This window comes from Panthera pardus, unplaced genomic scaffold (assembly GCF_024362965.1).
Source record: "Panthera pardus isolate Hobbes unplaced genomic scaffold, ASM2436296v1 HiC_scaffold_15, whole genome shotgun sequence".
Classification (NCBI taxonomy): domain Eukaryota; kingdom Metazoa; phylum Chordata; class Mammalia; order Carnivora; family Felidae; genus Panthera; species Panthera pardus.
Window position 1 is genome coordinate 30,014,113 of NW_026526710.1, and position 26,229 is coordinate 30,040,341.

A 26,229-nucleotide genomic window follows, 5' to 3' on the forward strand; every position below is an offset into this window, starting at 1 on the left:
ATACTTAAATTCAGTATGAAAAGTTAACGAAGCACTATAAGATAATTTAAAATTACTTTAACGTTGTTTTGATTAATTTGGCATTGTTTCAGTTGATTCCTAGGCTATCACTTTTGATAACTAAGTGCTCCCTCATTTTGCTGTGACCTTTCAAGACAGTGTCAGACACATCTCTATATAATCACTATTAAATCCAAAACACGAGAACTCCTTGGATAGGATAGGGCGCTGGGGATACCACCATGGGACATGCGTCACAGGGTCCTTATTTATTTATTTAAACAATTTTTTTTAACGTTTATTCATTTTTGAGAGACAGAGAGAGACAGAGTACAAGTAGGGGAGAGGCAGAGGGAGAGGGAGACACAGAATCTGAAGCAGGCCCCAGGCTCCCAGCTGTCAGCACAGAGCCTGATGCGGGGCTTGAACTTGAGACCATGACCTGAGCCGAAGTTGGCCGCTTAACCGACTGAGCCACCCAGGCACCCCACAGGGTCCTTATTTTTAAAAGATTTCCATCTGGCTCTCCCCAGTCTAGTCCTCCTTTAAGACCCTGTAGGGCCCCATGATTCTTCAGATGTGGCATGAAACCCACTGTATTTTAAGCACCTGTTGATTTGTTTCTCTCCCCCTTGGATGGCAAACCGAAAAGGCAGATCATAAATACTTGTTGACTTAGAGCGCAGATCTGAAGGAGGAGCAGGGGCAAGCCCTTTGAATCTTGGGGAGGAGCACTGGGCAGAGGGAATAGCAGAACAAGTGCCTGGGAGGGTTGGGCATGTTCCAGGAGCCGGGGGTGGGGGTGGGGGTGGGGGTTGAGGGTTGGGAGTGGGGGGCGGGGTGCAGAACGATTGGAGTGAGACAGTTAGAACAGAAGAGCCCTCAGAGAGGTAAACAGGGCTTGTAGATTGGGTAGAAGCTGGTAGTGACTGTAAGAAGTTGGGAGTCCGTGGGGGATTTTGAGCAGACGAGTGAAATAAATGATCTGGCTTTTCAAGTTGAAAGGTTCCCTCTGGCTGCCAGACTGAGAATCAGCATGAGAAAGCAAAGACAATGAGCCGGCACTGTTGTGCCTCCAGGCAAGTACTCCAGGCAAGAAAGTGTGGTGGCTTCACTTTGGAGGGAGTAAGCAGGTCAGGCTCTGGATTCACTGAGCAGGTTGTGAAATGGGAGAGTCAGAGAAGGTGAGCACCACCCCAAGGCCTTTGGCCTGCCTGACTGGAGCGTGGAGTTGCTTTCTCGAGTGCATAAGGGGAACAGGTGCCCTGTGCAGAGAAGCCCAAGAGTTTGGTTTTGGACGTATGAAATTTGAGTTCCTTATTAGATACATCTTTTTTTTTTTTTTTTAATGTTGAATTCTTCATCCAAATTGGAGAGTTAGTGGTGTTTCTTTTTCAGTATTACAGTCTATCAGGAACTGAAAGTTTTTGTAACAGTCTGGCAGGAACTGAAACCATGGCGGGGGGAGGGGAAGGCTTGAGTGTTTTTGTTTAACCATAAGGAGATAGGGGTGCCTGGCTAGTCCAGTCAGAAGAGCATGCAGCTCTTGATCCTGAAGTGGTGAGTTCAAGTCCCATGTGTGGCATAGAGTTTACTTAACACAAAGCAAAACAAACAAAAAAGCCTACAAGGAGACAGATTTATACCCACAAACCCATGGTTCTTCAGCAAGGAATATGACATTTGAGGCACTCTTCAATAGCCAGCCCAAGGCTATTAGTGCTCAGTGTTGTGGGTTTTTGGATTAAGGTAATTCTGAAGGGAAGTTTGAAATTCTAAAATGTGTGTGGGGCTCTCTTTGGAGAGGCAGTCTGCCATGGGCCCTGAATGTCCCTGTGTGCTCTTGCTGAGTGCGCCTGATTGTTAGGTCCGTGCATCTCCTGATACAGAGCAGTTTCTCTAGTTAGTCACATTAAGTAGGTCACAGCAGAGGGAGAATGGCTTGTCTCTTGCCTGCTCAAGGGCTGGGGCCTTGACCCTGTGTTCCTCTCCTGCATGGCAATCCACTGTGTATGCAGGTGTCATTTGGGACCATGGCATAATCCCTGTGTTACAATGGAACTTTTGAAGCAAAGGTGCTCATGTTGTTTGCTCTGTTGTTAGTAATCAAGTCCTTTGTCTCTGACCCAGGAGTCTCGTGACTTCTGCCAGCGTCCATAAAACAGGAACACAGTAACTTGTTAGTGTGTAAGGGGGGTAAAATTTCAGACCCTTTACATTTCTTGACCAGTCTCATCTTCCTCAAAGGAGTTGTCTAAAGCTCATGCCTGGGTGGAGAGGTAGTCTGGGTAAAATAGAAAGAGGATCAGGGCAGATGTCCCAGGCCCAGCAGAGAAGGACTCTATTTCCTCTTGTGGACTGTGCTTCTGGATAAATTACTTGATGGGGCAAAAATAAAGAAAACTGATTACATGGAGCTGAAGGGCATAGGTTAATTTTCAATTTGTTTATATTGTTTTACTCACCACATAGGAAATGGGAATCCTTCCTACAATTCCTTAGGTTTGAGTAAAGGATGTAGACAGGTGGAAAGGTCATTTTCAGGGTAAAGGCAGAAGATCATGGCTGCTGAAAATAAAGGAAATCCCAGTCCACTTTTGCCCAGGATGGATAGGTAGTCAGGCCACAAAAATGCACCACCTTTATTTTTACAAACAGAATCCATTTGCATTTATTTTTAAGAAACTCAAACTGCCTAGGCCCCTGGAGTGCTGAATCTTCACATTCATTGCCCTTAAGACCACCTCCCTCCCTTGTTGGAACTGCCCTTGCTGTGCTAGGGTTAGGGGTGGGAGGCAGGTACAAAGATCTAGAAGAGTCACTGACTGTCTAAAGGAGTAGCAGAGGGAGGCATAATTTCAGTAAGTGTCAGCCTTTCAGAAATATACAGTACTAACTTAGTAATGTATTGACTTTATGTAGACTTTTGCAAATCTAACTTTTATACTGTGTGCCATGTAATCCCTCTTCCTTCTACTGGGGGTCATCTTTTGAGAGTTGATATCAGTGATGAAAGGGGAGGGAAATAATAATGGGGCTTGTCTGGAGCCATCAACACAAAGAACACACAGATGAATCGATATTGTACAGTAGGTTTGACTGAGGTATAGTGAAATTCATTTTCCCACCAGTGATTTCCTCAGTGGTTTATCCTATATTCCCCTTTAGCCACTCCAGCCCTTCTGGCTGGCCAAAATCTGTGCTTAGAGGGTTGAAGGAGAGGATTAGAATGGCACCCTGTGACAAAGGATACATAAATAAACATTTTTTTTTAATGAGCTCACGTTTTTTTGCCCTAAAAAAGTAAGAAATGCTTGAATCCATTGCTTGTCTTTATCCTTCTGAACTATGCTGCCAACCCAAATAGATGAGAATGTGGGAAAGTGATGGAATTTAGAGATGTCAGAAACCACTTTGATAAGAGGTAAGAAGTTCTGACTTCTTTTTTTTAATGTTTATTTATTTATTTTGAGAGAGAGAGAGAAATGATATGTGTGCATGAGTAGGAGAAGGGCAGAAAGAGAGAGAGAGAGAGAGAGAGAGAGAATCCCAAGCAGGCTCTGCACTGTCAGCACGGAGCCCAACGCAGGGCTTGAACTCATGAACCATGAGATCATGACCTGAGCCAAAATCAAGAGTCAGACACTTAACCAACTGAGCAACCTAGGCATCCTAGGAAGCTCTGACTTTTATACACATATGGTACTTTTGTTTTACTTAGTGTGTTGGCTAAATGGAAAAAAAACAAAAAAACAAAAAACAAAAAACCTTTATCTTCTCCCATGCAAAATAGTCTACTTTATCTCAATTTGCAAAATTTCTTGTTTACTTCCTTTACTCAGTATTCCAGGTCTTCATATAAAAGGACAGGCATTATGTCTCACGCTGAAATCCAGATTGCTGATGTCCAGATTAGATTCTAGTCATTTCCATTCTCTTTTACCATCATGTCATATAACAAAAAAAATGCATTAATTGCGAACAGTCTCTGAGTCAGGTCTCCTGCAATAGAATTGGTGAATTAATGGAAGTTTCCGCATCATTTAAAAAAACGAGGAACACTAATACAAATGCTTATTGTGTCTACAGCAGGGATTTTGTGGGTAATCACTATCTGCTTGAATCCAAAGACAGAGAGATAATTACTTGCTTCCCGGGGGAACAGTCTGTTAAGAAAAACACTTTCAGTTTTGTTGTGCAGAAGCAGCACTAGGGTAAGAAAGGAAAGACACAGCATTTCAAGTGTTCTGGGAAGGATGGACTGATGACCTTGAGGAAGGAAGCATTTGTACTGGGGCGTTTTTGGGTAGAAAGGAGTTCTTTCAGATGCTGAGCCTTTTCTGTGAATTCTAGACTTTCTCCAGGTTCAGGGGTTGGGTAAGCCAACAGGGCTATTTTTCAGAAAACATGGACAGTGGATTATTAGCTTTCCATCAAGAGGGCTCTATTCACACGCTGTCCACTCCTAGAACATAAACATAGGATCTTCCAAAATCAGCCACACGTGACTATTGAGCACTCTCAATGTGGCCAGTTTGAATTGAGATGTGTTATAAATGTAAAATACACATCAGATTCTGAAGACATAGTGTGAAAAAAGACTGAACCATCTTATTAAGTTTTACAATGCCGAGATGTCAAAGTGATAATATTTTGGATATAATGGATTAGATAAACTATAATATTAACATTAACATCACCTGTTTCTTTTTACTTTTAAAGATGTGACCACCATAAAATTTGAAGTTACATGTATTTCTTTTGGAAGGCACTGCTCTAGAAACTCAGAAGAATAGAATAACTGTAAGAAAGGGAGAAGGAACACAGAGGGGAAAAAAAAAAAAACAAGTTGACTTTTCTTCCCCCTTTAGGTCCTGCGGAATTTAGTGAAGGAAAAGAATTTTTTTCTCTTAGAATTTTAGAGCTAAGTCCATTAGAAATGATCTAGTCTGATATATCTTAAACTAAAGAAACTTGGGAAATTTGGAAGTAATCTGTAACTGCAGACCCCAGCTTGAGAAGCAATGATAGAATCGAAGAAACTTATGTTATAGCTTCAGGAAAGTAAGGCTCAGGAGACTAAGTGACTTCAGGGTGCTTAGTGGAGACGTAAGACTGGAAACCTGGCTTCCCCTACCCAGTCTGTTCTCTGGTACCCTATGGAAATGTTTTGTTTTGTTTTGTTAATAAGAAGAGGTGAATTATTCCCACAAATGTGTCAGTATACATGGAAAAGTGATATGTCTCTACAGCAAAAGGAGAGTATATCAGGATAGACTTGAGGCTATCTTAAAAAAAAAGGTCAAATTCAGTTCGCTTCCTTTCATTCAACGGGTATGACATTTCCATATTTCCCTTTTTACCCCAGATAGTCCTAAAATCCTCGTTTGGATTTTATATTCTATATTCTGGCACCGTGATGAGGCTTTTTTTTCTTTAATGTTTATTTATTTTTGAGGTGGGGGGGAGAGAGAGAGAACATGCATGGAAGGGACAGAGAGAGAAAGGAAGACAGAGGACTCGAAGCAGACTCAGCGCAGTCAGCGCAGAGCCCGGTGTGTGGCTCGAAGCCACCAACCATGAGATTACGACCTGAGCCACTTAGGTGTCCCACCCTGATGAACCTTTTAAAAAACTTATTTTGATATCTTCCTCCCTGGATCCATACGTGGTATGAGGGGGTTATATTTCCTTTTTAGATTCCTCTCTTTCTTCAAATTCAGAAGTTTCCTCTTCAAAATATACACCCTTTGTCTGCTCCAAGTCTTTTCTCCAGGACTGCTGTTAGTAAAACATATGTCACGCCATCAGTCGTGTCTTGTGGATTCTCTGTTGCCAAGGCAGCGAACTGAGAAGCTGGCCTCAGATAGCACCTTCTGGTAAACTCCTCAGAGCTTTCCTCAGGTAGGAACACAGTGTTTCCTTACAACGTAAAAAGTTCCTGGAGCTCTTAAAAAATTTTCTGGAATGTGCCCGTGCCTGTCCAGACTTCCTATACCTTTTCTCTTGCTTGGGGTCAATGACCCGGCAGCGGTATCTGGTGGCCTCTGCCATGGCATTTTCTCATCTAAGGAAGTCCAACCTTTTGTTCAAGTTCTTGGCCCCTGGGACAGTTGCGAGATTGGCCTTAACGATTACGCAAAAACAGTTCTCTACTTCTCTTTGTCCGCTCCGAATGCTTTAGAACTATCATATATAATTAGCACTGTCCACTGTCTTCCAGGGAATCTAGACAACCCACCAGCATGTTCTCTCTGCGTCTACTGTTAAAAGAAAATTTAGATTTTGGAAACTTTGTGATTACTTTCCAGAAGAAAGATGTTATGAGGAACTAGTCTAAAGAACTGACTCATGCTGGGTAACTAAGTGTTCCTGTTCATTCCGCGATGACTAACAGCATTCTTCTGGCTGTTAAGTGTGATGATTTCAATTATTATATTGTGTAACCAAAAGATGGCAGTGCTCACTCTTCCTGTTTTCTGTGGTAGGACAAAATGGAAAGGTCATCTTGTTCTTCCATATTTTCTTTTACTCATCACAAAGTGAAAATAGTGAGTAAAAGTTACATAAGCAAATAAGTAAAATATATCTGGAGCCTCTTCAGTATAGCACTGATAATTTGCTAAGGGCAATTCCGTGGCAAAAAGAATATAAGACATTTTCTTTTATTTGCTTGATTCACTTTTCTGGTTGCTTCTATTTCTGAACATTTAAAACACGGCCTCCAGAAAACCTCCATGATACTTGACTGGTGGCTGGTAGTTCATGTCTGTATGTGCCAAGAGAATACTGACTAAAATAAAATTCGGCAATTTGTTGGTTATTATATTTCCCCAAATTACTGCCCCATTAACCCCATCCCATCTTTTCTTAGGCATCAATTTATCCTTTGAATCCAAGTGATTTTTTTTTTCTTTTATAACTTTACTTTCTTGTAAGTTATGTCACTTAACAATTAGACCAAAGATTTGATCATCCAGAGTAGTATACCTAGACCCATACCCTGCTTAAATAGGAAGCCATACAGTCTGGCACAGTCAGTAAGTAATTTAACTCTTACTGGAGCTGAATGCCTCCAAAAAGAATGATTTCAGTTCATCCTATTCATTGATGAAGTCAGTTGGCTACATACAAAAAAGATTTGGGGACATCTGTGTCGATAGATTGCGTGTGGTAGTCAGACCTGAATTTACATCCAGACCTTGCTCGGCACTGTGATCGGGAATAAGTTACTCAACTTTGGGCAAGTTTCATCCTAAGGAAAAATGATGATAAAATACCCAGTTTGCAGGCCGGTTGTGAGAATAAGGTGAAACAATCAGTATACGCGGAAATAGCTCTCCTGACCAGTAGTCAGTTAACCTACGCCTTCTTCCTTCCTATTAAGAAAACATACACTTATATCCACCATTATTGTTGTTTGGTCAGTAAAAGAGAATACATAACAGAACTATACGTGTGCAAGTGTTCTGTTCCTTTGGGAACAAATACTTAATTGATTTCCATATTCCATAGGAATTATTGTTTAAATCATTCATTCAGCAACTCCTTCAGTTGTAACGTGTATTGAGGGCCGGGGCTCTGCTAAATGTCTGCATGGATTGACTCCTTTAACTCATAGCACCCCTACAACAAGATGCTATCATCCCCATCTTGCAGCTGGAGAAATGGAGTTACAGAGCTGTTGAATAACTCGTCCAAGGCCACGCAGGTAACAAGGTGGAAAGCTTAGAATTTAAAAAGTGTCTCTAGAGTCTGTGCGACTCCACATCTCTATTTACCCTGATAAAAAAGAAGAGGGTAAGTGTCTTGTAAGGGAGTCTCTTCTCTTACTCCTTTCTCTTTCTCCTCCTCCTCCTCCTCCTTTTCTTCTGTTCTTTGAGAAAAGTTTTATTTTAGCCTGCCCAGTGCCACCCTCCCTGTGCAAGTCTGTAGCCCTAGGGCCAGCCCCCTTCACCGATGTGCATCACTCTGTGCAGAAGCACTGCCAGCATGTCAGACAAACTGCCCTACAAAGTCGCCGGTATCAGCCTGGCCTCCTGGGGACACAAGGCCCTGGACGTTGCAGAGAATGAGATGCTGGGCCTCATGCCCACGAGGGAGATGTACTCAGCCTCCAAGCTGCTAAAGGGCACCCTCATCGGTGGCTGCCTACACATGACCATGGAGATTGCCGTCCTCATTGAGACCCTCGTAGCCGTGGGTGCTGAGGTGCGATGGTCCAGCTGCAACATCTTCTCTACCCAGGACCATGCAGCGGCTGTCACTGCCAAGGCTGGCATTCCAGTGTATGGCTGGAAGGGTGACATGGCTGAGGAGTATCTCTGGGGCACCGAGCAGACCCTGTACTTCGAGGATGAGCCCCTCAGCATGATTCTGGACGATGGAAGTGACCTCGCAAACCTCATTCACACAAGGTACCCGTAGCTCCTGTCAGGCATCCGAGGCATTTCTGAACAGACCACAATGGGATGACAACCAATGGGAAGCTGAAGGTGCTTGCCATTATCGTCAATGACTTTGTCACCAAGGGCAAGTTTTACAACCCGTGTGGCTGCCAGGAGCCTCTTATAGATGGCATCAAGTGGGCCACAGATGTGATGATTGCAGGTAAGGCGGCAGCGGTAGCAGGTTGTGGCCATGTGGGCAAAGGTTGTGCCCAGGCCCTGCGGGGTTTCGGGGCCTGCATCATCATCACAGAGATCGACCCCATTAATGCCCCTCAGGCTGCCATGGAGGCCTGTCAGGAAGGCAACATACTTGTCACCACCACGGGCTGTACTGACATCATCCTCGGCCAGCACTTTGAGCAGATGAAAGACGATGCCATTGTGTGTAACACTGGACACTTCGACGTAGAGATTGATGTCAAGTGGCTGGATGAAAATGCTGTGGAGAAGGCGAATGTCCACCTCCAGGTGTACTGAGAATGGACTGAAAAATGGGCTCTGTAACATCCTGTTGACTGAGGGCCAGCTGGCCAACCTGGGCTGCACCATGGGCAACCCCAGCTTTGTGATGAGCACCTCACTCCCCAACCAGGTGCTGGCACAGATAGAGTTGTGGAGCCACCCAGACAAGCACCCTGTTGGGGTCCACTTCCTGCCCAAGAAGTGGAATGAAGCAGTGTCTGAAGCTCATCTGCGTAAGCTGAATGTGAAGCTGACCAAGCTGACTGATAAGCAGGCCCCGTACTGGGGCTTGTCCCGTGATGGCCCCTTCAAGGCTGATCATTACTGCCACTGAGAACCAGGCCTGTTGTTTGCCTTATAGCTGCTGGCCTCACTGGGGTCCCACTTCACTTCCCCAAGAGCAAATGGCACCAACTTTTTTTTTTTTAATTTTTTAAAAATGTTTTTATTTATGTTTGAAGGAGAGAGAGAGACAGAGCATGAGCAGGGGAGGAACAGAGAGAGAGGGAGACCCAGAATCTGAAGCAGGCTCCAGGCTCTGAGCTGTCAGCACAGAGCCCGATGCGGGGCTCGAACCCACCAACTGTGAGATCATGACCTGAGCCGAAGTCAGACACTTAACCGACTGAGCCACCCAGGCGCCCCAAATGGCACCAACTTTGAGATAGGCTTGTTAATGTCCCCCATTGACTCTCTGGGGCTGGTCACTCAGTCTTTAGCCTCTGCTACATCCCTCATGCTGCTCCAAGTGTGGCAGGGGGAATTGAGAAGCCCTTCCTCAAGCCCTGGTCATGACAGAGGTACACAGGAAATACCCATGGGGAGCCATGAGCTCAGGGGGTTTGGAACCGCTCACTCAGTCAGTCCTTACTTAGGCTGGAAGTCGGCAATGGTGGTCACAAAGCCCATGCACTTTACCATCTAGGCCCTCCCTTGGCCTGTGGACTTTATACCCATGTTCTTAGTTTACTGGTTCACTAGTTCCTCAGCCGTGACAGATGAGAATGAACTGTATCAAGGGGCAGGGAGGAACTATTGGGAGTTTGTTCCTGAGAGCCTGGCTTAGTGCTGGGCATTTTGTTGTTTAAGAGGTTTCTCAGAATAGTTAGGTCAGTACTTTCAGTTCCCATTTTACAGAGCTTCAAATCTACTATTAAGGGAGAACCAAAAAAGGACAAGAGAAGTGACAGCCAGAGGTTGAGAGGGGCTTAGATCTGTCACCTCTTTGTAACTTGATGGTTCCTACCACAATCCTGGATCAAAAAGATTAATTTGGCTTATAATGCGTAATTAATGTTTATGATGTTAAAGTGAGCAGGAAGGTAGGTAAATAAAAAATTTGTGCCTAAAAAAAAATATTTTATTGTGGCAAGAACACTTAACACAAGACCTACCCTCTTAACAAAATTTTAATTGTATGATACAATATTGATAAGTACAGTGTTGTATGGCAAATCTCTAGAACTTACTCATCTTGGTTAATTAAAACTTTGTGGGGGTGCCTGGGTGGCCCAGTCGGTTAAGCAGCCAACTCGGTTTTGGCTCAGATCATGACCTCACAATTCATGAATTCAAGCCCTGGATTGGGTTCTGCACTGGCAGTACAGAGCCTGCTTGGGATTCTCCCTCTCCCTCTCTCTCTGCCCCTTTCCCCACTCATGCTGTCTCTGTCTCCCTCAATATAAACAAACAAACAAACAAAAAAACCTTTATGCCCATTGATTAACAGCTCCCCATTTCTCCTTTCCCCTAGCCCCTGGAAACCACCATTTTACTCTTTGAATGATTCTATGAATTTGACAATTTTAGGTCCCTCATATAAGTGGAATCATGCAGTATTTGTCCTTCTGTGACTGGCTTATTGCACTTAGCATACTGTCCTCAAGGTTCATTGAATTGTCACATACTACAGAATTTTTTTATTTAAAAATTTTTTTTAAATGTTTATTTATTTTTGAGAGAGAGAAAGAGAGACAGAGTGTGAGTTGGGGAGGGGCAGAGAGAGAGAGGGAGACACAGAATCCGAAACAGTCTCCAGGCTCTGAGCTGTCAGCACAGAGCCCGATGTGGGGCTCGAACCCATGAACCATGAAATAATGACCTGAGCCGAAGTCAGATGCTTAACCGACTGAGCCACCCAGGCACCCTAGAATTTCTTTCTTTTTTTTTTTTAAGGCTGAATAATGCTCCATTGTATGAATATACTGCATTTTCTGTGTCCAGTCATCTGTGGTTGGATATTTAAGTTGTTTATACATCTTGACTGTTGTGAATAGTGCTTCAGTGAACATAGGAGTGTTAATGTCTCTTCAGGATCCTGATGTTGATTCCTGTAAACACATATCCAGAAATAGGATCGCTAGATCAGATGGTACTTCTACATTTCTACACTTCTACATCGAGGAACTCCCTATTATTTTCCATAGGAGCGTTGCCACCAACAGCACACAAGGCTCTCTGTTTCCCTCCATCCTCACCAAAACCTATTGTCTCTTTTTTCTTTTGGTAATAGCCACCCTAACAGGTGTAAGGTTGGGGAATGGAGAGTATCATATCCTGTAATCCCAGCTGAAAGGCAATGTGGCTTGGCTGCTGAGTCAAAGGATCCCCAGCACTAAAATAAATGGTGTCAGCAATGAGGATATAGAATTTTGGGTGGGCCAAAAATCAAGAGTTGTTTAGGTGAACTTGAGCAGGCAGCCACTGAAAAATGAAAAGAAAGGTGCCTTGCTTACTAGCCAGAGCAGCTCTCTCCCCTTGAATCCTCTCATCTCTTTATCTTCCTCTCCCTGGCTTTCAGGTGCTTTAAGGAAAAAAGGGACTACAGGCAGGGCTAGGTCTCCCTGTGCCCAAGGAGAACGCAGCCATCTAAGTATTTTGGAGAAGTTCGGTGTTGGGGTGAAGAGGACCTTAAACTCTTATGGCTCTGTTGAATACAGGCAGCCACGTGACCATCACATCGTCAGGGAGAAGCTCGGGTTGAGCTGATGGGATCTGGGGAGGGATCTCACCAGGAAAAAGAGGCTAACATGAACTTGTGGGTGGGGCCTTTGGTGCACACCTTGTCAGCACGTGGTTCTTGTATGTCCATCTGAATATATAGGAGGAACTGGTGTGCTATATACTTGTACTTCCCTATCTCATAAATGCCGTAGGGGGCCCTCTTGATCTGGATGAACCATTGGGGAAGAAGTGCTGGTGAGGCAAAATTCCCTGCCACTTGGCATCAATGAGTGAGTCAGGATTCAGTACAAGGGCCTCTACCCTCTGATGTTCACTAAGGAGAGCTATCTTGTTGTGACAAGTCAGAGGTCTCAGTCTCAGTGACCCAGACTTCTGGGTTATCACACCTCTGTCTGCAGGGGTGTCTGATAAACCTCAACAACGTTCTGCTCACCAAAAAAAGGAGGCCAGTGTGTTGCAGACAGTACATGTCAGTACCTTGACAGTCTGTTTGGTCCTTTACATGGCCGTGGCAGGCAGAGTTCTAAGATGGCCCATGACCTTCTTCTGGTTTTATTCCCACGCTTATGTTATGTTACCTGGTAAAGATTTTGCAGATGTAATTAAGGTTAATAACCACTTGAACTTAGCCTAGGGAGATTATCTGGGTGGATCTAACCTCCCATGAGCCCTTTAAAGCCCTGAGTTTTCGTCAGTTAATAACAGAAGAGGGAGTTAGAAAGAGAAGAGGCAGGGGAAGATTTGACGCCATTGGTTGGCCTTTAAGATGGAGAGGGCAATGTACGAGGGTTGAAGATTGGCTCCTAGGACTGAGAGTGACCTTCTGGCCAACAGCCAGGAAATGAGGATCTCTGTCCTCCAAGTGAACAAACTCCAGATAAGAGCCTAGCCTGATTGTCCTCTTGAATTCAGCCATGTGAGACACCAAGCAGAGGACTTAGCCAAGCTCACCCAACCTTCTGATCTACAGAATGGTGAGCTAATGAATGGGTGTTGTTTTAAGCCACTGAGTTGGTAGTAATTTGTTTCACAGCAGTGGAAAATGGACCCAAAACCAGCATCTCTCAAGGGGCCCCAGAGCAACTAGCTGCATTAGAAGCTATCCAGCAACTTAAAAAAAAATATTTCATTATCTAAAATCAATTCTTGAAATAAAAACATTGGCACTTACTTTTAAGTTAATTAATTTGTGAAACCATTTTCTTTTGTCGAATACACACTGGCATTAAAACAGAGTAAAGAAGTACAATGGTTATCTGCAAAAATCAGCTCTGATTATTGTATTCATCCAAATTTTGTGTCTGCACATGTGAAATAAAATTAAATTTCTCAAACATTTTATATGCAGCACCTTTTTAATGCAGCATTTTTTATTTTATTTTATTTTATTTAATTTTTTAATTTTTTTTTTTTAACGTTTATTTATTTTTGAGACAGAGAGAGACAGAGCATGAACGGGGGAGGGTCAGAGAGAGGGAGACACAGAATCCGAAACAGGCTCCAGGCTCTGAGCTGTCAGCACAGAGCCCGACGCGGGGCTTGAACTCACGGACCGCGAGATCATGACCTGAGCTGAAGTCGGCCGCTTAACCGACTGAGCCACCCAGGCGCCCCTAATGCAGCATTTTTTAGAAAGTGCACTGTTTTTCACTGCTATGGTCTTCATAAAGGATTTGGCTTAAAATTTAATAAAAAGACTAGGATAACTTCGCTGTATTTTTCAACAGTATTTGTATAGAGAACAATTTGAGTCAGCATGCAAGCAACATCCTTTCTTTTCGCATACCTGTATTTAGGGAAAATTATACCCGTTTTGGCAAAAATAAAATCCCAACCCAAGGAAGCAGCATTAAAAAGACCAATGTGAGCAGCACATAAAAATCACATCTTTATTGATTATTAATTAAAATTCTCAATCATGTAGTAGGCACAGGGAGATCCAGGCTATGGGGGTTCATTCTCTGGAAGAATACCTTTAAGTCATTTTTTACAGCTTTAGCATTAAGCTCTGAAGAGTTTGACAGAAGTCTGGAATTACTTCTGGAGCTACTTTCAGGGAGAGAAGATGTCCTTGTTGAGAAACGGAACACTTGGACAGTGTCTGAGATTGATGATTTTCAGTGTTACTGCACATTCACCTAAGTCAGCAATACCTGCATCCACCAGGTAGAGTTTGTTTTACAGGTGCTAGGAAACCTGGGGACCTCCGAGGTCCTACAATCCAAATGACCTCCTTTGAGCTCCAAGTCTCTGTTCTTGCCAATTCAAATTTCTGGCAAAGAGAGGCAAAGGGAGGTGGGCCTTCAAGGGCCATAACGGCTCCATTGTTCCCTGCAGGGTCAGTCGAGGCCTCTATTGCAAATGAATTGCAATTGAACTTCTCCCTCTGTCCCATCCCGCTTCCCCTGTCCTCTTACACATGGTATTTCCCAGTAAAAACCTGCATAAAAATCTCTTCCCCTGTTTTTCATTGGAGGGTAGGCATGAGAAGTGGGGCAGGAGACACTTGACCTTTGGCATCAAATGTAAATAACGGCAGTGTCTAAGCCCCTAACTACTATATTCTTCACTACTTCCATTCTCCAAGAGCAGGCTTTAGTTTCAATAATTGGGAAAACTGCCTCAAAACTACAATCTTGAATGGGTCTCAGCCCAGGATTGTATTTTAAGGTACAAAGGTCTGCCTCCTGGCCTGAGTGGCTCAGTTGGTTAAGTGTCTGACTCTTGGTTTCTGCTCAGGTCATGATCAAATGGCAACTCCTGGTTTTGGCTCACGCCATGATCTCATGGTTTGTGGGCTCCACGCTGACAGTGCGAAGCCTGCTTGGGATTCTCCTTCTCTCTGTCCCCACCTCTCTATCTCTCTCAAAATAAATACATAAACTTGGGGCTCCTGCGTGGTTCAGTCAGTTAGGTGCCTGACTCTTGATTTCGGCTCGAATCATCATCTTGTGGTTCGTGAGTTCGAGCCCCATCTTGGGCTTTGGGCTGACAGTGTGGAGCCTGCTTGGGATTCTCTCTCTGTCTCTCCCTCTGCCTCTCTCTCTCTCTTACTCAAAATAAATAAATAAACTTAATAAATAAATAAATAAATAAATAAATAAATAAATAAATAAATAAAATTTAAAGAAAGGGCTCCATGTTCAATGGCAGACGTTGGTTTATCACATGATCAATCACTACCTTCTACAGGGCAGGGTGGGGGGAGGGGGAGAACTGAGCTAAGTTTTGAATTTTGTTGAGGAAGGGAGTTGGCTGTGGGATAGAGAGGAACAGGGAGGGGGTCCTGACACAGTCTCCAAGAAATTGAAATCAGTGTTCTAGAAACTTTAGTGGGGAGGATGCAAAGAGAACAGAGGAACGGCGCACTTGCTATCCGTTGCAGAGGCAGCTGGTCTGGGGAGACACTTCCTTTGCAAAACCATCTAGTGAGCTGGTTGCTATGACAGCAATAGTAATCCTCTCCTGCAGACTCCACGGGAAAAATACTCCTCTGACTTTCATTCTTTCTTTTTCCCCCAATATTTTGAAATATGCTTTTGAAGCAAAATATTCAGGGCTGGTGACCTTCCTTTGGTGTGCAGTAAGGCAAAGCTCTTTCTCTCTTGGATCCTTTCTACACATATAAAACCAACACTTTAATACTTGCGATTTGTGTTGAATTTTAAAAAGAGGGTTTTATGCAGCTGTGGCCACACAATGAGGTGGACATGACCATGTCACAAATACTGAACAGCTCCTTAGCTGTCCAGATACATTGTAGAATTGGATTTCTCTTTGCACTTCAATTCAAGGAAAGTAATTTGTTTATTAAAGTGGTACATGTCTTATGTCTCCCTTTATCATGAGCCAGTTTTAAGTAAGTGACTTTTTTTGTTAACTACTTTGCTTAAATAAATCACTTCAAGTCAGGAAGTGGAAGAAATTGAAATGATTATAAATCAGTACAATTCGATACCTGGTTCTTATTTGGATACTCAGATTCATAAGTAAGGATGGTTTTTAAGAGTTTTCTTGTATGGGGGTAATAATAGTTCTCACTGCCGCTTACTGAAGATTTATTCCGCTTCACGTACTTTGCTAAGCACTTTCATATGTAATTTTATTTAATTCTCAAGTTAACTTTATGAGATAGGTGTTAAGTCCTCACTTTATAGATGCAAATCTGGCATATATCCTGTCTTTGCTGGGGTGATGTAAAATGTTTATGTGATACAATACCTACCTACTTTGCTATTAAAGCTGCAAGTTTTGGTTCAGATTCTCTGGTGAGGAGGTAACCTACCGAGGTGTGACATTTTAAGCAACAGATTTTTGACGACAAAGAATGTGTTTCACAGGATTCACGTTAATGCTTTTTCTTTGAACATAGGTATGCCAGATGCTCATTTGAAGTTAATGCGATTCAGCATTTATGCAGCACCCACAATGCATGAGGCATTGGTGATACAACCAAATCTTGAGGTGGAGCTCTGGGTGTCTTGCTCTGAATCTTCAAGGCCCTCTTTATGCCTTTTTAAATTTTTTAACAGTTTTATTGAACTATTATTCACACACCATACAATGCGTCCACTTAAAGGGTACAATTGAATGATTTTTAGCATATTCACTGATGCGGCAGCCATCCCCACCATCAATGTTGAGCATTTTTATCACCTTAAAAAGAAATCTCATACCGCTTAGCTCTCACCTTCCTTTTGACCCATCGACCCCCAGCTGGGAAGCAACCATAAATCTACTTTGTGTCTCAATAGATTTGCCTGACCTGGACATTCCATGTCAATGGAATTATATAGTAAGTGGTCTTTTCTGACTGGCTTCCTTCAGTTAGCATGATGTTTTCAAGGTTTGTCCATGTTGTACACATATCAGTGCTTCATTCCTTTTTATAACTTTATTTATTTTATATAAATAGTATGCATATACCACCTTTGTTTAGTCCATGCTTTCAGGTTTTTTTGGATTGTTTGCATCTTTTTTTTTTGAAAGATTTATTTTTAGAGAGAGAGAGAGAGTGTGTGTGTGTGTGTGTGTGTGTGTGTGTGAGATCAGGGGAAAGAGGCAGAGGGAGGGAGAGAGAGAGAGAAAGAGAGAGAATTTTTAAGCCAGCGCCACGCTGAGTGTGGCTTGATCCTATGACCCTGGGATCATGACCTGAGCTGAAATCAAGAGTCAGACACTCCACTGACTGAGCCAACCAGGCGCCCTTGTTATATAATGAATAATGCTGTCATAAACACTCATGTAACAGATATTTATTCTAATTTTTCTTGGTTGTGTAACTAGCGGTAGAAGTGTTGGGCCCTCCATTGCTCCTAGCCATGTGTCAAAAGCTCAGAGGAAAGGACCCAAGACTTACTTGGTCCCGCCTACAGTGTTGCCTAGGACTTGATCTGGAGTCTTGGCTGCTTTTGGATTTCCTGATTTACCAAATCCCAAAAGGCAAGGTTTAAAGATAGTTGGGCAGATGGAGTGAGCAGTTTTATAGATTGAAATTTCATAGCTCCAGTGAGCAGACCCATGTTCACACCCAAGTGTGTTTGGATCCTGGTGAAATTGATATTTATGTTGAGGTCTGTACTAAAACAAAGATTTTGGAAATCATGGGGGAAATATCAGATGGGGGCGGCCATGGGGGGAAAAGGACTATTGCTGCATGAGAATCCAAACTCCCTGTTGTGTTCTGGGTCTTGTTTTCTCTCTGCATGGTCACTTGACAGAGATGTGTGAGTCTTACTTTTCTCCCCTGCTGTTGTTTCTCTGCTATAACTGGCTTAATAGAAAAACAAAATGTATTTTAGCTCATACGTAAGCTTTATAGTTCTTGTTATTCACATACAAAGCAGATAAGTAGGAGATTTTATATCTTTCTTAAAAATAAAATTACTTTTAAAAAGGCAGAAAAACAAAACTAGGTGGCTTATCACTGATTTTCTTTTCTTTTCTTGTGGATTAGTAGCATTTGATCAAAAAAAAGTTCTCTAGTCCTATTTTCAGAGACAATTAAGCCTGAGTTGTTTTCTTCTTGAAACTTGTACCTGGAAGAACTCAGAAGGGCTGTGGAGAGGTTGTTAGAATCTGTTCATTAAGCCTGATCTTTAGAATAATTCTTATTTATTTATTTATTTATTTTAGAGAGAGACAGAGAGACAGAGTGTGAACGGGGTAGGGGAAGAGAGAGACGGAGACACAGAATCTGAAGCAGTTTCCAGGCTTTGAACTATCAGCACAGAGCATGATGTGGGGCTTGAATTCGTGAACCAGGAGATCATGACCTGAGCTGAAGTTGGCCACTTAACCGACTGAGCCACCCAGGCACCCCTAGAGTAATTCTTAAATTAAACAGAATATCTGAACACAAAGCCTCCAGACAGTGAAACAATTACCCAATATCCAAACTTCGGAGTCCAAAATCTAATGTAGTTGGTGGCATAGAGGAGGAAAGATATCTTTCCTCTTCCCAGCTTAAGTTTTCAGCTGGGTCTCTGTAACAAAAGACAGATTAATAAGTGAAAAGCCTGCAGATTTATTTACTATATGTTTATGTGACCCAGAAGTCTTCATAAGGAAATGAAGACTTCAAGGAAACCGTTTACACTTGAATGTCTTTATGCTAGGTTTGATGAAGTGGGGGAAGTCATTGGAAAATACGATAGGGCAAAGGATCTGAGCTAAAGGTAGTAAACTGGGGGAAACCTAGCAAGGTCTTCCTTCATATTCTTCTGAGTCCCTCTGTCTTTGGAGGTAAGAATGCTCCTTTCCTCCAGGAACAGGAAAGGTACTTCTCCATGAGGGTGATTTTAGGAGCCTTAGACCATTTTCAGGGGAAAATCAGAAAGTCCTTCCTGTACCTGCTGTTTCTCAAATGCCTTCAGCTTGAGATATTCAATATGCCAAGATGTCATATTTTAGGATAATGTGTCCTCAATTCTGCCAAGATTAAAAGGGAAAAAAATACCTATTGGAAAAATATTTATGAAAATGCACTATCCAGTTTTATTACTCTCACCAGTAGCTGTCCTATCAGATTTAGCTCCTGAGTGGAATTATACATATTTTATTCTGAATGTTTTCCTACTCAAAATTTGGTACTGGGGTTTTTCCCATGTAGTTTGGAACAAAAAGCCAAGAACACTTGGATGGATATAAATTTTGCTTCTGAGTGCTTTGAAGCGTATGCTACTCTGTTTTCTGTCTATAACATTTTGTTGTTAACCTTTCTAATTTGGTATAAACAACAATAGCAACAATGCAAAAATTATATTAATGCTGAAATTTACTAAGTAAAAAACTGCAAAAATGGCACCTGAGTACTGTTGCCATGGGGACAGGATGTAAGAGAGGAATGAACGTAGCTTGCAATACTAGAAAGACTAGAAGTAAACTCCCCCTCAGAAAACTTGTGATTAAAGTATCTTAAATTTGTGCATTTGGTTGCTATTTTTTTAACAAAACAAAAAAGCAGCAGTGATAACAAACAACATCACAGAGCTTGGTGGGACAGAGGTCCATGTCTTCGAATTGGGAGAGATAAAATGGGCAGTGTAGGCTTGGAGGAGACCCCCTTGGGGAGACCCCTTTGGTGGAGAAACAAAATGAAGAGGAAGAGAGGCTGTGGAAGTATGGGATTGTATTTGGAGAAGAGAAAAACCTCTCCAGACCACAGTCCAGAAAACGAAGAATAGGAAGAGAACCAGTTTCTTCTTTGCAAACAGCCTTAGGAGTGAAGATCAGAGATTTCAGGGTTGTGTGCCTATCTCTGGACTGGAACCGATGCCGGTGTGTGTGCCTGGTGGGGAGGAGAGCCAACCCCAGGCTTGGTAGGATCTCGGGGTGCACTGAGAGAAGGCTGTCCCCTCCCTGGAGTACTGTGGGAAGAGGGTTTATTGCCCCCCGCCCAAGGACAAAAGACCCTGCAGGAGCCAGCCAAACGCCCTTTGTAGACTGGGCAGAGTGGCGCTATTCCAGAGCTAGTCAGCACAGAGTGGGATCCTTTAAGACATGGGGTTTTGAATCTGATTTGAAAACCTGGGAAGCGAGGGAGTCTGTGGGGTAGGGCAAGCCGGCTGGCCTGCACCTGTGCAGCTCTTTCAGGGCTCCCTGAACAGTGTGGTTTGAGACACCTGACCAAGGAGGAGAGATTGGGCTGTTGCCATTTTCCTCCCCATCACCAGCATGGTGAGGCTTCAGGGAATCCAACATCAGCCCCCAGTGGAGGCGGCCCCACTTACACCAAATCTCATCCCTCCATGCGTGGTAACTACTTATCTAGTGGAGTGTGATTGACAATGACTGAACCAGATGGCCTCTCCTCCAGACCAGCACAGTCACCGGTTCCAAGGAACCAACAGGCAACTGTCCTGCAGTTTTGTATGTTTGTCTGCTTTTTTCTTTTTAAATTATTATTATTACTATTATTTTTTTTATTTTTATTTTCTTGCCTTCTCTTCTCTTTTCCCTCCTTTATCTTTATACTCTCTTCTTTTTCTTCACCCTTTGGAATCAGCCCTATAGTTTCTGATTTGATTTTTGGTCAATGCTTATATATATATTTTTTCTTTTCTTTTCTTTTCTTTTCTTTTCTTTTCTTTTCTTTTCTTTTCTCTTCTCTTCTCTTCTCTTCTCCTCTTTTCTTTATTCTGTTTGTTTAATCAGGCATTTTTACTCTATTCTTTTTACACATTTTCTGTATCTCCTTCTTTATTTTCCTCTCTTTCTGGATTAAGCCCTACAGTTTCTTTGATTCTTTGCCTGGTATTTTTTTCCACCCCTGTCACTTCTCTCTTTGTTTGGGATAAGGTTTCTTTTCCCCCACCTTCTTCTCCTCTTTTCCAGGGTTACGTCAGTGAGCAAATCAAGGCATGCCAGGTGGACAGTCCAATCCAGCACTACGTGTAGTGAGATAAAGCAGCCCAAGACACAACAAGAGAGTGCACATAACACACTCCAAATACACTTCCTGAAGTGCCAGGTTCTGGACAGTGTATGATCCCTTTTTAATATAGTGGTACTTGCAGGTGCAGGACACATAAAAAGCTGTTAAGTCACATAAAGGATAGAAACCTAGCCAAAATGATGAAATGGAAGAATTCTCCTCAGAATAAATTCCAGGAAGAAATGACAGCCAGAGAATTGTTCAAAACAGATATAAACAATATATCTGATCAAGAATTTAGAATAATAGTCGTAAGACTAATAGGTGGGCTTGAAATAAAGCATAAAAGACAGCAGAGAATCTATTGCTGTAGAGACCAAGGACCTAAGAAATAGTCATGTTGAATTAAGAAATGTTGTAAATGAGATGCAAAATAAACTAGATGCAGTAACAGCAAGGATGAGGAGAAGCAGAAGAGAGAATAGGTGAAATAGAAGATAAAATTATGGAAAATGATGAAGCTGAGAAAAGGAGAGAAAGGAAATTACTAGATGACAAGGGGAGAATTAGAGACCTAAGTGATTCAGTGAAATGAAATAATATTCGTATCATAGGAGTTCCAGAAGAGGAAGAGAGACAGAAAGCTACAGAAGGTTTATTTGAACAAATTTTAGCTGAGAACTTCCCTAATCTGGGGAAGGAAAGAGGCATCCAAGTTCCAGAGGCACAGGGAACTCCCTTCAAAAAAAAACAAAAAAAAACAGACCGTCACCATGATATATCATAGTGAAACTGGTAAAACACAAAGATAAAAAGAATTCTGAAAACATCTAGCATCAAATGGGTCCTAACCTACAAGGGTAGACACATAAGGGTAGTAGCAGACCTGTCCGCTGAAACTTGGCAGGCCAGAAGGGAGGGGCAGGAAATATTCAAATCCCTGAATAGGAAAAAGATGCAGCCAAGAATTCTTTATCCAGCAAGGCTGTCATTTGGAACAGAAGGAGAGATAAAGTCTTTCCCAGACAAACAAAAACTGAAGGAGTTCAAGACCACTAAACCAGCCCTGCAGGAGATGCTAAGGGGAACTCTGTTAGTGGAAAACAGCAAAGACTACAAAGGCCAGAGACATCACCACAAGCATGAAACCTACAGATAACACAATGGCATTAAATCCATAATCTTTCAATTATCTTAGAATCTTTCAATCTTTCAACAATCTTTTCAATCTTTCAATCTTTCAACAATCTTTCAATAATCACTTGGAATATAAATGAACTAAATGCCCCAATCAAAAGACATAGGTTATCAGAATGTATAAAAAAAATAAGACCCATCTATATGCTGCTTACAAGAGACCCATTTTAGACCTGAGGACACCTGTAGATTGAAAGTGAGGGTATGGAGAACCATCTGTCATGCTACAGGATGTCAAAAGAAAGTCAGAGCAGCCATACTTATATCAGACAAACTAGATTTTAAAACAAAGATCGTAACAAGAGATGAAGAAGGGCATTATATCATAATTAAGGGGTTTGTCTATCAAAAAGAGCTAACAGTGTAAATGTTTATGCCCCTAACATAGAACACCGAAATATATCAATCAGTTTATCACTAACATAAATAAATGTATAGGTAATAATACCATGATTATAGGGGATTTTAATACTCCACTTATAGCAATGGACAGATCATCTGAGCAGAAAATCAGTAAGGAAACAACAGCTCTGAATGACACATTGGACCAGATGGAGTTAACAGCTATATTCAGAATTTTTCATCCAAAAGCAGTAAAATACACATTCTTCTCTAGTGCACATGGAACATTCTCCAAAATAGATCACATACTGGGTCACAAACATCCCTCAACCAAAATAAAAGGATTGAGATCATACCATGTATATTTTCAGATCACAATATCATGAAACTTGAAATCAACCACAAGAAAAAATTTGGAAAGCCTCCAAATACTTGGAGGTCAAAGAACATCCTACTAAAGGATGAATGGGTCAACCAGGAAATTAAAGAAGAAATTAAAAAACATATGGAAGCAAATGAAAATGAAAATATGACAGTCAAAACCCTTTGGGATGCAGCAAAGGCAGTCCTAAGAGGAAAATACTTTGCAATCCAGGCTTATCTCAAGAAGCAAGAAAAATCCTAAATACAGAGTCTAACCTCACACCTAAAGGAACTAGAAACAGAGCTGCAAAGAAACCCCAAAGCCAGCAGAAGAAGAGAAATAATAAAGATTAGAGCAGAAATAAAGAATATAGAATCCCCCCGCCCCAAAACCAGTAAAACCAATCAATGAATCTAAGAGCTGGTTTTTTTAAAAGAATAAACAAAATTGATAACTCCCCAGCCAGACTTCTCAAAAAGAAAGAGAGGACCCAACTAGATAAATAACTAATGAACAAGGAGAGATCACAACCAACACCACAGAAATACAAACAATTATTAGAGAATACTATGAAAAATTATATGCCAACAAACTGGACAATCTGGAAGACATGGACGAATTCCTAGATACCCACACACTACCAAAACTCAGATGGGAAGAAATAGAAAATTTGAACAGACCCATAACCTGCAAAGAAATTGAATTCGTTATAAAAAATCTCCCAACAAAGATGGAAGTCCTGGGCCAGATGGCTTCCCAGGGGAATTCTACCAGACCTTTAAAGCAGAGTTAACACCTATTCTTCTCAAGCTGTTCCAAAAAATAGAAACAGAAGGAAAGCTTCCGACTCATTGTCTAAAGCCAGCATCACCTTGATTCCCAAGCCAAAGATGCCACTAAAAAGGAGAATTACAGGCCAATATCCCTGATGAACATGGATGTGAAAATTCTCAACAAGATACTAGGAAATCAAATTCAACAGTACATTAAAAGAATTGTTCACCATGAACAAGTGGGTTCATTCCTGGGCTGCAGGGTTGGTTCAATATTTGTAAATCAATCAACGTGATACATCACATTTATAGAAGAAACGATAAGAACCATATGATGCTGTCAATAGATGCAGCAAAAGCATTTGACAAAATACAGCATCTTTCTTAATAAAAACCCTCATGAAAGTCAGGATAGAAGGTACATACCTTAACGTCATAAAAGCTATATATGAAAGGCCCACAGCTAATATCATGCTCAATGGGGAAAAATTGAGAGCTTTCCCCCTGAGATCAGAAACACAACAGGGATGTCCACTCTTACCACTCTTGTTTAACATAGTGTTGGAAGTCTTAGCCTCAGCGATCAGACAACAAAAGGAAATAAAAGGCATCCAAATTGGCAAAGAAGAAGTATAACTTTCACTTTTCTCAGATGACATGATACTCTACACGGAAAACCCAAAAGACTCCACCATAAAACTGCTAGAACTGATACATGAATTCAGCAAAGTCACAGGATACAAAATCAAAGTATAGAAATTGGTTGCAGTTCTATACACCAATAATGAAGCAACAGAAACAGATATCAAGGAATTGATCTCATTTACAATTGCACCAAGAACCATAAAATACCTAGGAATAAACCCAACCAAAGAGGTAAAAGATCTGTACACCGAAAACTATAGAAAGCTTAAGAAAGAGATTGAAGAAGACACAAAGAAATGGAAAACATTCCATGCTCATGGATTGGAAGGACAAATATTGTTAAAATGTCGATACCACCCAAAGCAATTTACACATTCAATGCAATCCCAATCAAAATAGCACCAGCATTCTTCTCAGAGCTAGAACAAACAAATTAAATTTGCATGGAGCCACAAAAGACCCCGAATAGACAAGGTAATGTTGAAAAAGCTGGAGGCATTACAATCCCGGATTTTAAGCTGTATTACAAAGCTGTAATCATCAAGACAGTGTGGTATTGGCACAAAAACAGACACATAGACCAATGGAATAGAATAGAGAACCCAGAATTGGACCCGCAAATGTATGGCCAACTAATCTTTGATGAAGCAGGAAAGAGTATCCAATGGAAAAAAAGACAGTCTCTTTAGCAAATGGTGCTGGGAGAACTGGACAGCAACATGCAGAAGAATGAAACTGGAATACTTTCTTACACCATACACAAAAATAAATTCAAAATGGATGAAAGACATAAATGTGAGACAGGAAACGATCAAAATTCTTGAGGAGAAAACAGGCAACAACCTCTTTGGCCTTGGCTACAGTAGCTTCTTACTTGACATATCTCTGAAGGCAAGGGAAATAAAAGCAAAAATGAACCATTGGGACCTCATCAAGATAAAAAAGCTTCTGCACAGAGAAGGAAACAATCAACAAAACTAAAAGGCAACCAACAGAATTGGAGAAGATATTTACAAATGACATATTAGATAAAGGATTAGTATCCAAAACCTATAAAGAACTTGCCAAACTCAACTCCCAAAAACAAATAATCCAGTGAAGCAATGGGCAGAAGACATGGATAGACATTTTTGCAAAGAAGACATCCAGATGGCCAACAGGCACATGAAAAGATGCTCAACGTCACTCCTCATCAGGGAAATACAGATCAAAACCACACTGAGGTACCACCTCACACCGGTCAGAGTGGCTAAAATTAACAACTCAAGAAACAACAGATGTTGGTGAGGATGTGGAGAAAAGGGAACCCTCTTTCACTATTGGTGGAATGCAAACTGGTGAAGCCCTTCTGGAAAACAGTATGGAGGTTCCTCAAAAAATTAAAAATAAAATTACCCTATGACCCAGCAGTAACATTACTAGGAATTTATCCAAAGGATACAGGAGTGCTGATTCATAGGGGCACATGTGCCCCCAAGTTTATAGCAGTGCCATCAATAATAGCCTAAGTATGCAAAGAGCCCAAATTTCCATCAACTGATGAATGGATAAAGCTGTAGTATATATATATGTATATATACATGTATATAGATATGTATGTACACACACACACACACACACACACACACACAATGGAATACTACTTGTCAATGAAAAAGAATGAAATTTGCAACAGTGTGGATGGAACAGGAGCGTATTATGCTAAGTGAAATAAGTCAGTCAGAGAAAGACAGATATCATGTTTTCACTCGGATGTGGAATTTGAGAAACTTAACAGAAGACCATGGGGGAAGGGAAGAAAATAGTTAACAAACAGAGAGGGAGGCAAACCATAAGAGACTCTTAAATATAGAGAACAAACTGAGGGTTGATGGGGGTGGAGGGGCACCGGGGGGGTGGCAGGGAAATTGGGTGATGGACATTGAGTAGGGTACTTGCTGGGATGAGCACTGGGTGTTGTATATAAGTGATGTATCACGGGAAGCTGCTCCGGAAGTCAAGAGCACACTCTAAACACTGTATGTCAGCTAACAACAAATTATGTATCAAAACAACAAACAAACAAGTGACATTACCAAATTCCTAAGTCAGATAACTTCAGCTCGAATGCTGTTTGATTTGTGTGCCCTCTGTCTGTGATAATTACCTATGTTTCTC

The 26,229-nt window shown here is 41.8% G+C and overlaps 1 long non-coding RNA gene and 1 pseudogene across 8 annotated transcripts in view; both read left to right on the forward strand.

The window, feature by feature from the left end:
• LOC109248633 (uncharacterized) overlaps positions 1–26,229 on the forward strand; it is a 130,892-nt gene that overhangs the window by 31,256 nt on the left and 73,407 nt on the right. The gene's annotated exons all lie outside the window — the stretch shown is intronic.
• On the forward strand, positions 6,661–9,375 carry LOC109248629 (adenosylhomocysteinase-like; annotated as a pseudogene).